This window comes from Amia ocellicauda, chromosome 13, assembly GCF_036373705.1.
Source record: "Amia ocellicauda isolate fAmiCal2 chromosome 13, fAmiCal2.hap1, whole genome shotgun sequence".
Classification (NCBI taxonomy): Eukaryota; Metazoa; Chordata; class Actinopteri; order Amiiformes; family Amiidae; genus Amia; species Amia ocellicauda.
The window spans coordinates 7,558,357-7,573,476 of record NC_089862.1 but is presented as its reverse complement, the minus strand read 5'-3'; the positions used below and the strand labels follow the sequence as shown (position 1 = coordinate 7,573,476).

At 39.0% G+C, this 15,120-nt stretch overlaps 1 protein-coding gene across 11 annotated transcripts in view; it reads right to left on the bottom strand.

Moving 5' to 3' along the window:
• The window catches only part of prom1a (prominin 1a), a 90,079-nt gene extending 80,754 nt beyond the window's left edge, over positions 1-9,325 (bottom strand). For 4 of the 11 annotated variants that reach the window (XR_010821735.1, XR_010821731.1, XM_066719814.1 and 1 more), the window contains exon 1: positions 9,164-9,324. The gene's annotated coding sequence lies outside the window, so the exon portion shown is untranslated. Of the gene's footprint in view, positions 1-9,163 lie in introns of all 11 variants that reach the window. The other 7 variants (XR_010821730.1, XR_010821733.1, XM_066719813.1 and 4 more) reach the window with 3 other exon arrangements.
• Between the last annotated feature and the right edge of the window lie 5,795 nt (positions 9,326-15,120).

The window sequence follows — 15,120 nt, the reverse complement described above, 5'->3', positions numbered from 1 at the left end:
TTATTTGTGGATACAAAGACTGTTCGTAAACAAGTCAATGAGGATTAAGGGCAATACATAATCCATCCACTGTCATTTTAATTCAAAGATTACTTTGTGCCTTTACACAGCATTATTAATGAGCAGAGAATTCCTAATCACTTCACCAGTATGTCCAACAGCAAATATCACATGGAACAAAACCACATCTGGGGTAAAAAAGCACATAACTTCTGGCACACAAAACATTTTATTCAAAGGGGCAGCCTCTATGAATTACATATTTTTAACTGCGGTCCACAGCATCAAGTGCCATACTTCAATCAGCAAAGAACAAGCTGCTTCATAGCCCAAACTGGGAAAGCACGAAGGACTGCAAACTCGTTTTGCCTCCAGTTGAAGCAAAGGTCGGGCCTATTAGTGCAGAAAGCCCTTGTCTCAATTTTGACCTACTATTACCAGGATTCCACCCCAGGTGCTGCCAGAGGTGAGTGGGCTTGAGTTTGCCAGGATTATCCTTCTCAATGTTACCATTGGAACTTACCAGCTGCCTCGGAGTCTGCTGTTTTAGTAAGAGCTGCGTTGGTCCCCCCACGATGCTGCTGCCCTGCTGTTTGCATTGGAAATTTGATTCATAAGCTACATTTTGGAGGACACGATAACTGCCAAAATCTCTCACGAGGTAAGCAAGAGACATGCAGTCAAGAGCCCAGTTGATTAACAATTAGGGATTCCAATTTGGGAAGTTATAAAATAAACATGAATTCCCAATGCTAGAAATAAATAAATTAAGAACGAAGAAGTGTTCTGCTTCAGTGATATATAATGTAGCATGCTTAACAGAAAGAATCAGCTTTCATACAAGAATGGAAAGGAAATTAAGCCATACAATTCCTTGCATCATTTTTTTTTTATTCTAAACAGGAACTAAACAGTCTGCTTGCTTTTTGCCATTTGTTTAAAAGAAAGACATTGATCCTGCCCTAAAGCCAATTTGGCATTATTGTGAATGAGTAGCAAAGTAGGACAAATACCCAGTATCAACTTCTATGTGCTGACCCAGAATACTGTAAGTAAACCAGGCAGAGAGAAGTGGTTCAGTGAATCCGAAGATATACTCTGCACCTAGCTGCTCAGCAGAGACTACATGAAGTCCACACAACAACAGACCACAGCTGTGGGAAACCCTCAGCAGGTAAAAGCACATCTCCTATAGGAAGAAATTAAGAGTCCTCCAGCTCTATAATTTGGTGCTTCTACCAGGCTTCAGTGTGAAAATGACTAGAATTAAAGCCCTTGTGGTGTACTTATTTATTTTCCCTTGCTGCTGCAAATTGAATTTCAGGCACACATTTTGGCAGAAACAGGAGCAGTTCTGTAGCAATCCTTTATTTATATATTTATTTTAAAGGGCTGGAATCTTCTGGGGTTTTGATTATTATTCAGAAACTCCCCAATATATGACAGTCAATGTATCATGGTAGAGGAAATAATAATTTCTTAGTTTCCTTTCATCTCAGCTTTTGATGTAGCAGGAAAGCATTCAAATAAAAAAAGTATAGAGCTCAAAATAGGCAGAAATTGACAAGGAATTGACTCATCACACATTTACTGCTTTTCATTAAAAACAAGCTCTATAAAATGTGATTAGCTGATACAGTGCTATGACTGTAGTCATATATTGTCATTGCATTTCATAGTCTCGGTTAAGTACATATCTGTCAGTTGCACCATGTGACCCAACAGACCCTATCTATCCGTACTGTTCAAGTTGATTAATTAGAATATGGAGTATGGAATACGTATGCCAGGTGTTTATGTACAGTTTCTACTGACAATGATCACTAGAAATGCACATTGTGCTTGTTATAATGTAGAACAATTTAAATCTAAAGATTTCGCTTCAAAGCAGTGAATGGCCTGACAGTTTACTCATTTTAATAGTTTTGTTAATTATTCTGCACTTCTAAATGGCAATACATGCATTCTTAATCTATAATAATCACACAGAAGACAATATATTTGGCAATAAATGCCTGGTGTGCTATTTCCTTTTTGTTCACGTGATGCAAGGGATTACACAAACCCAACAGTATCCGAGCTGTGATTAGGAAAGTGCATAGGAACAGTGTTTAAATACCATTTTATTACTGGCATAGCACACTCTTATAATCAAAATTAAACATACAGACAGGGCACACTGGTTTCCCAAAGCACAGGATTGGGTTAAGTGCAGTATAGCAACTGTAAAATCACAAGCTGGTTTTCAATGACAATCATTTTTCGTCCCATGACAGATCAATGTGCCATATAACACTGCAGGAGTGAGAATGCAGCACCTGGCAACACATTACAGTCAGACTATGACTTGGCTGATAGGAGTTGACTAGCAGCACCAGAAAGTTATCTAGCAAATTCTACTAGTTCCTACAGCTCTAATTATAACCCAATTATAAAACTACCAAGGCTCTTGTTGGAGGTCTCCAAATGTGCTGAATTTCAATGAGTCTTTAATTGCTCCAGTCTTTAAACATAAGCCCTGGTGTGAGTATCAGAAAATTATAAAAGCAGTGCTGGTTCATGGTTAACGAGTTCCAGTGATACAAAAGAATAACTAGGAATGTCCAATTATGGTTTTTTTTTTATTGTATTTTTTACTTTTAACAAAAGGTGACTGTTGCTCGACAGTGACACTGCTCTAGAGGCACAACATGTCCAAACCCAGATGAGCTGGATTACAAAAAGCCTCAATTACAGACCCTTACCATATCTATCAATAACATTATAAAGGAGCACCTTATCAATGAAAACCTTTTAAGAATTGATGTCAAGGTTCTCATCCCACCTTTTTTCTTTGTTCTTTGACATCATGAATTAATGTAACTTCTTTTCTAACTGACCTGCATCACTCCACAATCAGCGGCGATCGATTAACTGCCACTGAGCGTAAGTAATAACACTCCTGGGTAGCCACTGAATCAGTCTCTGCTTCATGGAGCAAATCAAAGAGGCACACACCCAAAGATGTGAATAACAGGCCATTGTTTGTCTTGAGGCAGCCTGCGAAAACACTGCGGGCAAAACTCCTCTAATCACTGACAGTCACTGCACAGCTAGAAGTTTCTGCAGCACTAAATACTGAGGAGACGTGAAAGAGAGGACCAGGGAGAATGTGTTTAAGGAGGTGACACATCAGCCCAGCGTGAGGCAGCTCTCTCATGGCAAATAAATACAATTAATAACCATCTTGCAAGCACTGATGATTAAGTGCTTTTTTAATATGCAATTCTTCACCCACACAAGCTGTAGTACAGCCCTAGTGGAATTGCAAAGCAGCTTCATTAGTAATAAACAATAGGAATGTTTTTATTACCCTTCGTCAATACAGCATTGACTTGTTTATTAATCTCACCCTCGGCTAGAAGAGCCACCCATTCACAACCCCGCTTTCAGGGAGAACAATTAAATTAAACCACAAGTTCAATTTTTTGCTTCCTAACAAATGAATTACAATCATCATCAAGAAGTAAGCGCATACAAAAAGGGCTAAAACAAGAGGCATAAGTCATTCAGAGTGCAGAGAAGGCCAGCAACCCTTGCTATAGTGGAATTACCACCATCATCGTCAAATTTCAGACAATATGCAATAGATACACTGAAATACGGCGTGCTCATGCCACAAAGCTGAAGATGTAGTCGTGCAATATCAGAAAGCTTTCGTTTGTGTTTTTCGAAAGAGGAATTTTGGATTGTAACAGTTCTTTGTAATTATTTAAAGTCTCTGAAAATGTTATAATGATATACTATGGAGCTGTACCCTATACTCTGCAGCTGCAACTCACTTGCCACAAGAAAAAGAAAAAATCAGCGCAAACTGAACACAGTGAAAGTTATCCCAATCTTCTCTGAGATCTGCGCATTCGTATTTAATGACACCCATATCTTCTGGTGTATGATTCACTATTTAAAACTCATATGCACTTACATGTATGCCTATATGTATCAAGTCCATTGAAATTCCTGCTGATCTACTGTCTTAAGATAAAGAAAATAAATGAAACCCCTTAGAGATCAGATGGATTTTCCTTCCGATTTTTACTTCCCAAGAAGTTGTGCTGTTCAGCCCTAATAAAGTATTTGGTTTTATCATAAATCTCCCTGTATACACTGGAGGCCTCAAATTGGCACATATTGCACAGAAACAACATCCTTGTGTTTCATGTCCTTTCAAATCTCTTCTACATTTTTCATTGTCTGCAACACAGTGGGAAAATCTGTGTGGAATAATCTACTTTTGAAGAAGCTGGCTGAGTAAAGGAGAATTATCAAAGAGTTTCAAATCTGCAAGTACAATGTCGAACCTCCAGATAAGTTTGCTGTCCAAAGCAATCCATTATAATACAAAACTTTGCTAAATTAGCATACATACTACCAAATACTTAAATCCTCACTTAGAAAAACAGACTAAAATAAATGTGTCAAGTGTGTCATTATTTGCTTCAGCAGGAAGATTGAACTTCATTAAACACTAGTTAGTCGATAATGAGCAAAGCACTTTACACCCTGAGAACCATTTGCTGCTGCTTTCTTCTGCCTTAAATTAGGAATATGCTGCGGAAGATTTACTGGACCCTTTCACTCAGATTTGAGGATAACCAAAAAAGGTTGTTTGTCTTTAAATTATGGCTATTACAAGCAGTCACCGGTTAACTTCTGCACAGACTACTTTCATTTTGAAAAAATATTTCTGGGCGGATGTTAATCTTACCTGTCTGCTTGACCCTCGTACCATGACTGTGGTTCATTGCTTGAGGTCAATGGATGCCTCAATTTATTTAAAAACTGATCTTTTGAAGGAAAAGGGTCAGATTTTCAGGAACTGACGAGAAAATATATGGTTTTATCTGAAGTGCATGAAAATAATTTTAATGATGCATCAAATCGTTTTAATGAGTAATAGATAAACAGGCTAAATTTGGAGCAAATGCTGGAGGTTTTCTAAATATTTCAGTGCACATTAATGTAAAACTATGATGACATGCCAAGCGATTGGAGTCCATAAATAGGAAAACGGGATGCATGCTTGGTTTTGGTTTTCAGATCATGGTAATAGAATGATTTGTGTAATTTTATGGAATGTACATAACAAAAATACATAAATTATCAATAACACAAGTTCAAGTAATTACCACCATCAAACATGTAGCAGCACTCTGACCCTAGATTTAAACCAATCCCAAATCTTTACTCATCTCTAATCCTAGCCTTCAAACTAGCCACTGTCCAAAACCTAATCCTAGGCTTTAACTTAACTCTACTCTTACTCGTGTTCCTACCATAAACTTAAGGATAACCCTGAGAGTAGTCTTCACCCTAACATGCTTTACCCTCATCCTAATGTCTACATCCTTGAAAGATCAAAACAGTTTCATCCAATGTCATGGAGAATGAATTAGCAAAGTGTAGCAGATCCTGTGCTAATTGCATATTATGTTTAATTAAACACTAGAAAGGACAATGCCTGGTGACAAAAACAGCAGACATCTTTGTCTGTCCAGTGTCTAGACAGTGTATTGAATGCATTGAAAAATATTTTGGAATACTGTTGGAATTGCAAGAGACTGGTGAACTGATGCTTGACCCCCAATGAATGGGATTGGACCCACTGAATTTTGCTCAATGATGAGGAAAACATCAGTTCATCTGTAATAAACAACTTAACACTGATGATGTCAACAACACCAACAATTAAAATTTTAAGACAACATGTTTTTGGTAGACTCTTACAGCGAGTACAACTTTGCATAGTTTTCAGAAATACCTGCATTGATTTAATAAATTCAGCTGCTGCAGGGGATAGGCCTACATGATCATATACCCCATTCACACCGAAACAAATTCCGGCAACAAAATGCCACTAAAAAGCCGGCAAGGTCTGTGTGAAAGGGTTACTGCTGGCATTTCGACACCAGCAATTTTCCTCCTCTGGACCTCTAAATGCCAACAGTTTTCCGGCAAGGGTCTGTGTGAATGGAGCACAAAAACGAATGCAGGCAAATGATTTGTCACGTCCTTGCGTTGTCGACGCAGTGTGTCAAGTTAACTGATGTAACCAATCAGAATAGGGGCGCATTTTCACATTTTGACCACAACACGACGAGGTTAAGCTACCTTTGACAAAGAACTTATGACCGTAAGGAAAAAAGGAATGCTTCGTTAGAAATGGTGGAGGTTGAAAATATTGTTGTCGCAGCAAATGTTAGGAGTGTTATTGATGAACCCACAGGTTGGTGACATATGTAATGCTAACTATTGTCACACATATGTCAGAAGTTATATACCAATAAATCATGCAAAATATAATCTCTATACGGCGAAACGTGTTATTAGACTGCATTACAATGACAATGACAATAGTTTGTTTCAAGTTATTTAATTCGATTTTAAGGCAGTAATATCAAACTTTAAAAAATGAAAAATAAAATAAGCTGTTTTGAGCAATCAATCAATTGCAGATCTGCACACCAACACTTTTCAAATGATCTGTGATCGCTGGGTCCAATGACCACACCGCAAAAACACACAACCAGCTAACCTGATGACCTGGTCATAGCGTGAATACGCACCTAGATTTACATATCGTTTGCTTTTCCCTCCTGACTATTTGGTCTTGGTAGTGAGTACGAACCAAACCGGCACCCTGGTTAGAACCAATAGCCCAGTAAACCCAATGGAAGGAAACTTGCAAAATGGGGAAATTATTGAACTTCTACAAACACATCCACAGCATTCAAAGCCAGTGTGAAAGAGGGTGTAACAGGAAAAAAGCAGGCAAATGTTGCCTGTATTTTGCTGGCATTTCAGTTTGAATGGGACTATACACTACATTATGCAGGCCGTGGTCAATGAACCCTATTCCATCTCAGGTGAACTAAATATTTTATTCACCTATTTTTGAAACGACACCGGTGGGCAGGGTAGCACATAAGTAAAGGGATTGAATAGCCCCATATGAGTTGGATTACCATCATCTCATCTCTCTTGAAGAAGCTGAAGAAATTAATAGAAGATAAAGGACAGGATGAAGAGCTTTATGATAGTGTTATAACATTCATGTTTGGAGAAAGCAGGATTTCGCTTCATTAGCTGGGACAGCTCTATTCCAGCATGGCTAAACTCAAGTCTTATGCTAAATTAGTGCTCTAAGACTAACCCCGACTTCAATCCTAGGCTACTCTTAGTCCTAAAACCCAAGATCATAACTGACTGATATTAACCCCATGAACTACTGGGGGTGGGGGATAATCTCCCTATCTCGAAAAGTACTGATGGTAAAGTTATTTGGTATGAGTTTGTGAGGTTTCATCAGCCCTTTATGCTCCCACATTAAGCCTATCCACAAGAGACTAGCAGTAAAGTCTGTTTCTTTTTAGGTGAAAAGAAAAACAAAAATAATGAATGAATTTTCAAAATGGATAGAAAATCTGTACACAGCTTGACAGGTTTAATACACAACAATTACCTGACCTTTACAACCTGCTATTGAAAAATACTTTCATCTTGTCTTTAATCTTGATATCCGGAGGGATTTCAGAGAGATGAAGATGGATTGGATTTCCACTAACGAGAGATTACAGTGTTCACTTGTACCTGATGGGCATAATCACATCTACTGCATCTGAAGGCGGGCAGGATCAATATTAATACCAATCAGTCCTTAAAGCTTTGCAGAGAAAACACTGGCAATGCACAATTTCTCACTTCTGTAAACACAGCATTTACAAAATAAATCACTTTCAGCCACATTTTACACATACCCTGAATTAGGATAGTCCTTATATATCACACAAGTAAAATGAATCAACAGAGAACACATCAATGGTACGCCCTCTGAAGCCACGACATGCATCAGCTTAGGGCTTTGTGTGCGATTCAGCAACTAATATTTCAAAACCGGTCTGGAGTTTATAGAGAGTATTGGTGCTGAGGTCTTATTGGATTCTATAATGCGGACAACAGACAATGGGAAAAGTGATACAACAAATATGGATTAAGCACCTGTTTCTCAAATGCTATTTCTAAAGTAAATAGTTGTTGTTGTTGTTGTTGTTTTTTTTTTGGGGGGGGTGCAGTATCAAACAAAGGAACGCTATCCACATTGATTCTGAAGGCATTTTGTTTTGTCATTAAGAGCTACACAAAGTCAATGAAATCATGATCAGACCTAAGCCAATGGATTGCCTACTCGAGGAAGAACAAGCTCTTAAACAGGACTGACCATTTTTCACACACATCCCAAGGAACTTAGTAAAGTTGTGAATGATATTGTGATACTCCTAAAGACCACCCTCACAATCTATGGGTCTATAATGTATCTTAAATAATGTCAATAGCCACGATGTATTTTCTACTACACAAAGTGGGATCTCAGGATACCTCTGAAACTGACCAACTTTCTTTCCCTTTTTGTGGCACAAGCAATGTGAACAGGGGTGGTCTTCTGTAAAAAACGAATGGCCTGCTTTGATGGACCACCCTTGTGCAAACGCCCCCCCATGATACTGACAGCAATGGACTGCAAATATTGGTTGGTGCCATGTTTTAATCTCGTTTTACCGGTGGTAGATGTTGTACTGTACAGGTAGTCCTTATAGAAGAGTCTCGTTGCCTATAAACTGCAGTCAAATGATCTCTAGCAATTTGAAAAAGAGATGATCGGTTTCCCATTTTTGCCAAACTGAATATAGGACTGGGGAACACACGCACTTTTACTGAAATGAAAAGTAAACCGGGTTGCCTGGAAAATAACCGCATGTTGTGCTTCACCAAACCCAATCCTTGAAGAAGACAGGGGTTACTTTCTCTTACTGCTTAACATTTGTAAAAAGTCATAAACACATCTACTCTCCTGCAAGCACAGTGGATCCCATCTGATAACCGCACAGCCCAGCCAAACAGTCCTCTGTCATCAAGCCCTGCCATGTAACTAACACACCTGCGGCGGACATTTCCATCACCTCCACACAGCTGATCTGCCCGGCTCTCACCCAGTGCCAAACTTGACAAATTTGCGACCAGATACAGAGCTTCCCTGCCTGAAGTTGAGGCAGAGATACTGACACTGGAAAACGCTGTTTCAGCACAACGTACAATTACATTTGCAGCCAGACAGGCGCTTACTTACCGGTGCTGCAGCCGGAGTCGAGGCTCTTTCAAAACACACCACCGCCCGGCGCTGCGGCTCAACAACACACCGCTCTCCCGCTGTCTTTGTGCCCCGAGTCCCTCTCGGCCCCAGAGCCAATAGACCTGCTCTGCGTCACCGGGACCTCATGCATTATTCCCAGATGGTGCTCCTCACAGCGCACTTCTGTCTGTGGGTTTGGGGGGGTCTGTGCTTCCTGGTGTGAAACTCCGGGAAAGCGTTTTAGTTTCATCCGGCCCGGGACGGCGCGAAGGATCGCAGAAGTGTCGGGCAGATACTCTCCGAAGCGCGTATGGGATGTATGCAGTATGTAAAGGTAAATAAGGAGCTGTAGTTTAATATCAGGTATGTATAGTTATGGGCAGTAAGTTACAATAGAGTAGATGGAAGTGTTATTATTATTCTTGATCATACAATGGAAATAGCCCTTACAGTAATGAAGTTACAATAAGGAAAAGGCAAAGTGTTGTAGAAGGCAGCTTAATAGTGTCATACGACGTGGCATATGAAGCTGTGACACTTTTGTCTACACTGTAGTGAGGTGTACGGTGGTAAAAACACATGGAAACATTTGGTAAAATCATGGTAACATATGATTTGTAGTGTGATATGGTATACTATGCACACATAGACAAAGAGCATATGGCCCAAAGACTGCTTGATAGCATCCCCCCAGCTCAATAAGAAGTCCCCCCCACCTGCAGAGGACCCAAAATGCATGTCCCCCCCAATTCTGAAACCTAACAAACCCCACAACCTGTCCCTCATGAATGTGCCCCCCTGTACCCTACAACGCACCCGTTTATTTTCAGAGACCCAAGGGGGGTGGATCTAAACCCGCTTCATGAATTCATTTTAAATTGCATATTGCTGCTTTATGGCTTATTAGAAAGCACAGACCCAGGGATGACAATTGCCACATCTGTCTATCTCTACCACATCTTTCTCATCCTTTCTCTATATCCCGATCCTGTATCACTGTTATATCATATTTTAAAATAAACACATTTATGATCATTCGTTTTGAATGTTGCAGTTTGAGATCAACATAGATTGTGGTTACTATGGAATCACCGCCCCCACTCACAGGCTAAGTTCACTGCACGCAGGCGAAACACCCGCCTTTGCATCAGACAGATAGGACTACAACTCCTTCCCAAAGTTGGGAACTGTTTCTTCAGTGTTACCAAGTTTGCATCCACAACCCAATGTAATCTTTCAAAATAGTTCCTAAGGGACTATGGGATACTATGTACCCATGCTGTCAAAGTGAAAACTAATCATCAGGGACACTCACAGGAGAACACACAATGGAACAGTGGAACACCAGGTCCGAGGGACAAGTGTGAGCATCAAACAAAACGGGGAAGGAAGGAACTCAGGAAGATTTGAGGGAGCGTGCAAATTGGCATGCAGGAATGTCCACCAGAGCTGCAGCCAGGTCAAGACCATGGTGAGGACGACGAGCCACAGATGAGTTTCCCTGAGACACTTTCTGACAGTTTTTGCAGAAATAATTCGGTTGTTCAAACCCACAGTTTCATCAGCTGTCCATGTGGCTTTTCTCAAACAATCTCACTGGTGAAGAAGCCGGATGTGGAGGTCCGGGGCTGGTGTGGTTGAACGTACTGCCAAATTGTCTAAAATGATGGTAGAGAAATTAACATTCAATTCTGGTGGCCATTCCTGCAGTCAGAATGCCAATTGTACGCTCCCTCAAAACCTGAGACATCTGTGGCATTGTGTTGTGTGACTGATAATCAATCATTTTAGAGAGGCCTCTTATTGTCCCCAGCACAGGTGCACCTGTGAAATGATCATGCTGTTTGATCAGCTTCTAAAACCACCTGTCAGGTAGATGGATTATCTTGGCAAATGCTCACTAGTAACAGGGATGTAAACAAATTCATGCACACAATTTGAGAGAAATAAGCTTTTTGTGTGATCTTAAATTTCAGCTCATGAAACATGGGACCAACACTTTACATGTTACATGGGATGCCCCTATTGTGTACATAATTCATGATAATTCTTCCTGAAATAAAGTATTGTAGCATTTCAGGCTTCTGCTAATGGATTAATTGATTTCTTAAAACAACAAAAAAGGTGCAGAAAAAAAACCCTCTTATTGGATTTCTGACACTGTAAGGTGTGGCTAGGAAGGCACATTAGTGTCTTTGTATGTATATGAAAGGCAGAAAGTGTATCTATAAAAGACATATCCATGCACTCAATTGGTTAACTCCTAAACCATAGCTAAATTAACATTGGTTACACTGGAGATAACTCCATCTATGATACCCAAATGCAGATTTCATTGCCGCGGGTTATCACTTGAATAATTTCTATGGAAATAACTTCACAGATACTATGCCATACTGGAGAGCAACTGTTTTCAGATATCTGTGCAGAAAAAAAAAAACATAAGTCATGTCCCATGGTAGAAATATCTTCAAAGTTTGAGAATGTGATTTATAGACGGGTTACTGTGACTTGGGCTGCAGTAGTTCAGCTATTCTAATGCCCAACCATCATCAAAGTAATTAGTAGTTCTGGCAGAACTAAACATTTTCCATAGAGCTGAGAATGAAATATGTCTCTCTACCTTTGTTTTGGAAGAACATTTTGAACTGGGGCACAGTGACGTGCATATAATTTCAGTTTGATATTTTTTATATATTTTTGGCCATGTACAAAGGAAGTATTACAATGTTTTCATAAAGAATTCTATCAGTTATGATTAGAAGTAAGCGTGTGGGTTACAGATTGTCCCTGCCATTTCTTGTATCAGCAGAATCAGTGTGGCAGGATCACTGTTAATATTATGCTGTAAAATTACCCTATTCTCCATAGAGCAAATATTTTTGTCATTTACTGTGTGCTAAGATTTATTAACAGTTTTGTCTTGCCATCCCTTAATGCCAAGATTTGAAAAAAGCTCCGGTGACACTATAGCAACATTTTTGCAATGAGGTTATTTCAGACACATTTTCGCCACACAAGCAGAACACTGTTTGCACAAGATTGAGAAACACTTATTTTCCTCAGGACAGTTACAGTGAGAGCTGGAATACACTGCTGTCCTCATTGCAAATCAAAAAGTGACGTCGCTCTCTCTGTATTGTGCTCAGTCTGTGGGACACTTGACCTGGCTTTCAGTCCTTGGTCATTTACTTTGAATAAATCTGGTTTTGCTTTGTCAAATTCAAAGATACTTTACAAGTATAAAAGGGCTCACATGGGAAACATTCCCAAAATATGTTTACATTTGTGCAGAAAAAATCATTTATATAACTTGTATTGATTGTACATATATAAGGTGATCGTGAGTATATGGTGCTGGTAGCTGCAATCCTCCGTTTAATCCCAGACACATGGCAGAAATAACCCAAACTGCAATGCAAATAAGACATCTTTTTAAAGGTAAATCAGCTTCCATGCCTACTCAATCTTCTTCTTGATTCTTTGATGATAATGACTTCTTCCACTTGTATCTCATTGACTTTGTTGTTGTGTGTTTGTAGGTATTAACTTTCAGCCACTCATCAATAGCTGCAAACATTCAAAGGATTACTTAATAGTCCCCTCTGATCCTGTAGACTTGTATATGCTTATTACTGATGTGTATCATCTATGTTGTTTCATTCAAAACACCAAAAGCTCACATCCAAACCACTTATTTCTTTAAAAAGCACCCCCTCAACTTTTTCTTCAAACTTTCTCATTGTACCATGTCCATGTTACGAATTTAAAACAATAAATGTCACTGAAGAAAGTGCACCCACTTATAGATGCTATGAAACTGCACTGTACAGCTGAAATGCCAAGCTGGTGGCTCACACTCTTGGCTTTCAGGCCAGTTTTTCAATTCTAAAAACCGGGGGCTTTGAGAATTAGAGCATTTCATTTGCTTCCAAAAAGTGGAGTCATAGGCGGTTTGCATCTGAAACTGGCAGTCAGTGCGTATTGTGTTACTTTAACAGTTTGAAACTGTGATGCACGATCCTTACACGTTATTTTAAGTACATGTACCCACACCAGAAATAGCACTGAATATTAAATGCAATAGCGTACAGTTAAATTATCTAGATCACTGTCTGAGACGTGCCTTTTTTAATGCCTTGGGACAATGTGCTCCTGCTGGTTTTGTTCCTACCAGTCAGGGATTGATATGATTATATCCTGCATTTCTTACAAAAGTCAAATTTGTTAGCAAGAGCTCTGTATATTTCAGGTGAGATCCTAGGTCAATTTGTCATCTTCAGATGAGATGGACATTTGCAAACATAAACCTGGATGGTTTTTAATTACTCGCGTGGGCCTATGTACCATTTGATCTCAGTGTAATTTGTTTAACTGGATGCCAGTTTCTATTAGAAATGTGTTGATGGGGTAGTTCTTCTAACATCTCAATGTGTAGGCTTTAAGACTGGCCTTCTTGACACAACATGAATGGTAAATGAATCATTTTAATCTGATCTGATTTTCATCTGGTGGTGTGAGAGACTGTGAGGGTAGGCGTAGGTTGTATTTGTATGTAGCCGCCAGGGGAACTTTTGTGGTGAAGGATGACTTGAGATTATTGTAACCTGTCCTAGTCACTTCTTATGGCATTCAGAGTATCTATGGGCTATAGTTTTGTCTCTTTGTGTGGGTATCTGTTGGGTTGGCATACAATCATGTAAGGCATCGACCACATCAAATCAGGAGAGCTTCTCCAGATCTGCAGGGACAGACGGACCCGGGGACACAAATGGAAATTGGGCTTCAAGGCATTCAAGACTTCTTCTTCACACAGGGAGGCATCACAATCTGGAACAAACTCCCCAGCAATGTGGTAGAAGCGACAATTTTGGAACATTTAAAAACAGACTGGATAGGATCCTTGGATCACTATTAATTGACACCAAATGAGCACGATGGGGCGAATGGCCTCCTCTCATTTGAAAACTTTCTTATGTTCTTTATGGTGTATAGTTGGGGAATCTATGTACCGATGACATCACAAATGAAGTTCTTCAAATGGAAACATAACAGTTATTCTGATTTTGATACTAAGGCTAGTATAATCTTTTCTACAATCTTATATGAATCTCTCAAACACTTAAAAATAAATTATGTGAGGAATAATAGAAATACAGTGTTAATAGGATAATATATATATATATACAAATTGCCTGTTACTTTGTAAGTGCAAGATATATATATATATTATATATATAACATATATTTTATACTTTTGATTACATTTGATTACTGTCCCCTCTTCAAACTATTACATTTACTAATCTCATAGGAGCTTTATAATGGAATATAGTCTTTTTCCATAGCAAAATATTCCTAGTCTGTATCTGGAGGTAACAGAAGTGGTCCCCTTTCTGTTGTGAACACAGGTAACAGTAAAGATTGGAAACTGCCAGCAGTTCTAAAACATTCCACAGTGCAATAAAGCTGAGGGAAGCAGTCCAAGAAAGTACACAAAGCACTTCTGATGAAAGGGTAGGATATCCATTAAACATAACAGACAAGCACAGCTAATGGAATTCATTGGTAGATTAAATACATTCTGGGAGGCACACAAACAACAAGGAATCTAGTTTAACAATGACCTTGACTATGCACAACAACTTATTTTGTTCTTATATTTTAACTGTGAAAAGTATGGAAAGTTCAGTAAGAAAGGTAACAGCTCTTTGAAATATAAAACAATACATTATTTATTGTATGAATACTGTTTTTATGCTGGTATGTGTTCTCTCAGGAGCTTGAATAGTGCAAGATGGTATATTGGATACTTCATAAACACGTGTCAAGAAGTCTATTTAGATTCTATGTAGCTTCAGAATACTATTCTGGTACGGTTCTTCTGCTTGAGGGAAAAACATACATTAATGTACACTTTAAAATATAAACTATAATTGGGGTATGGCTTTAAT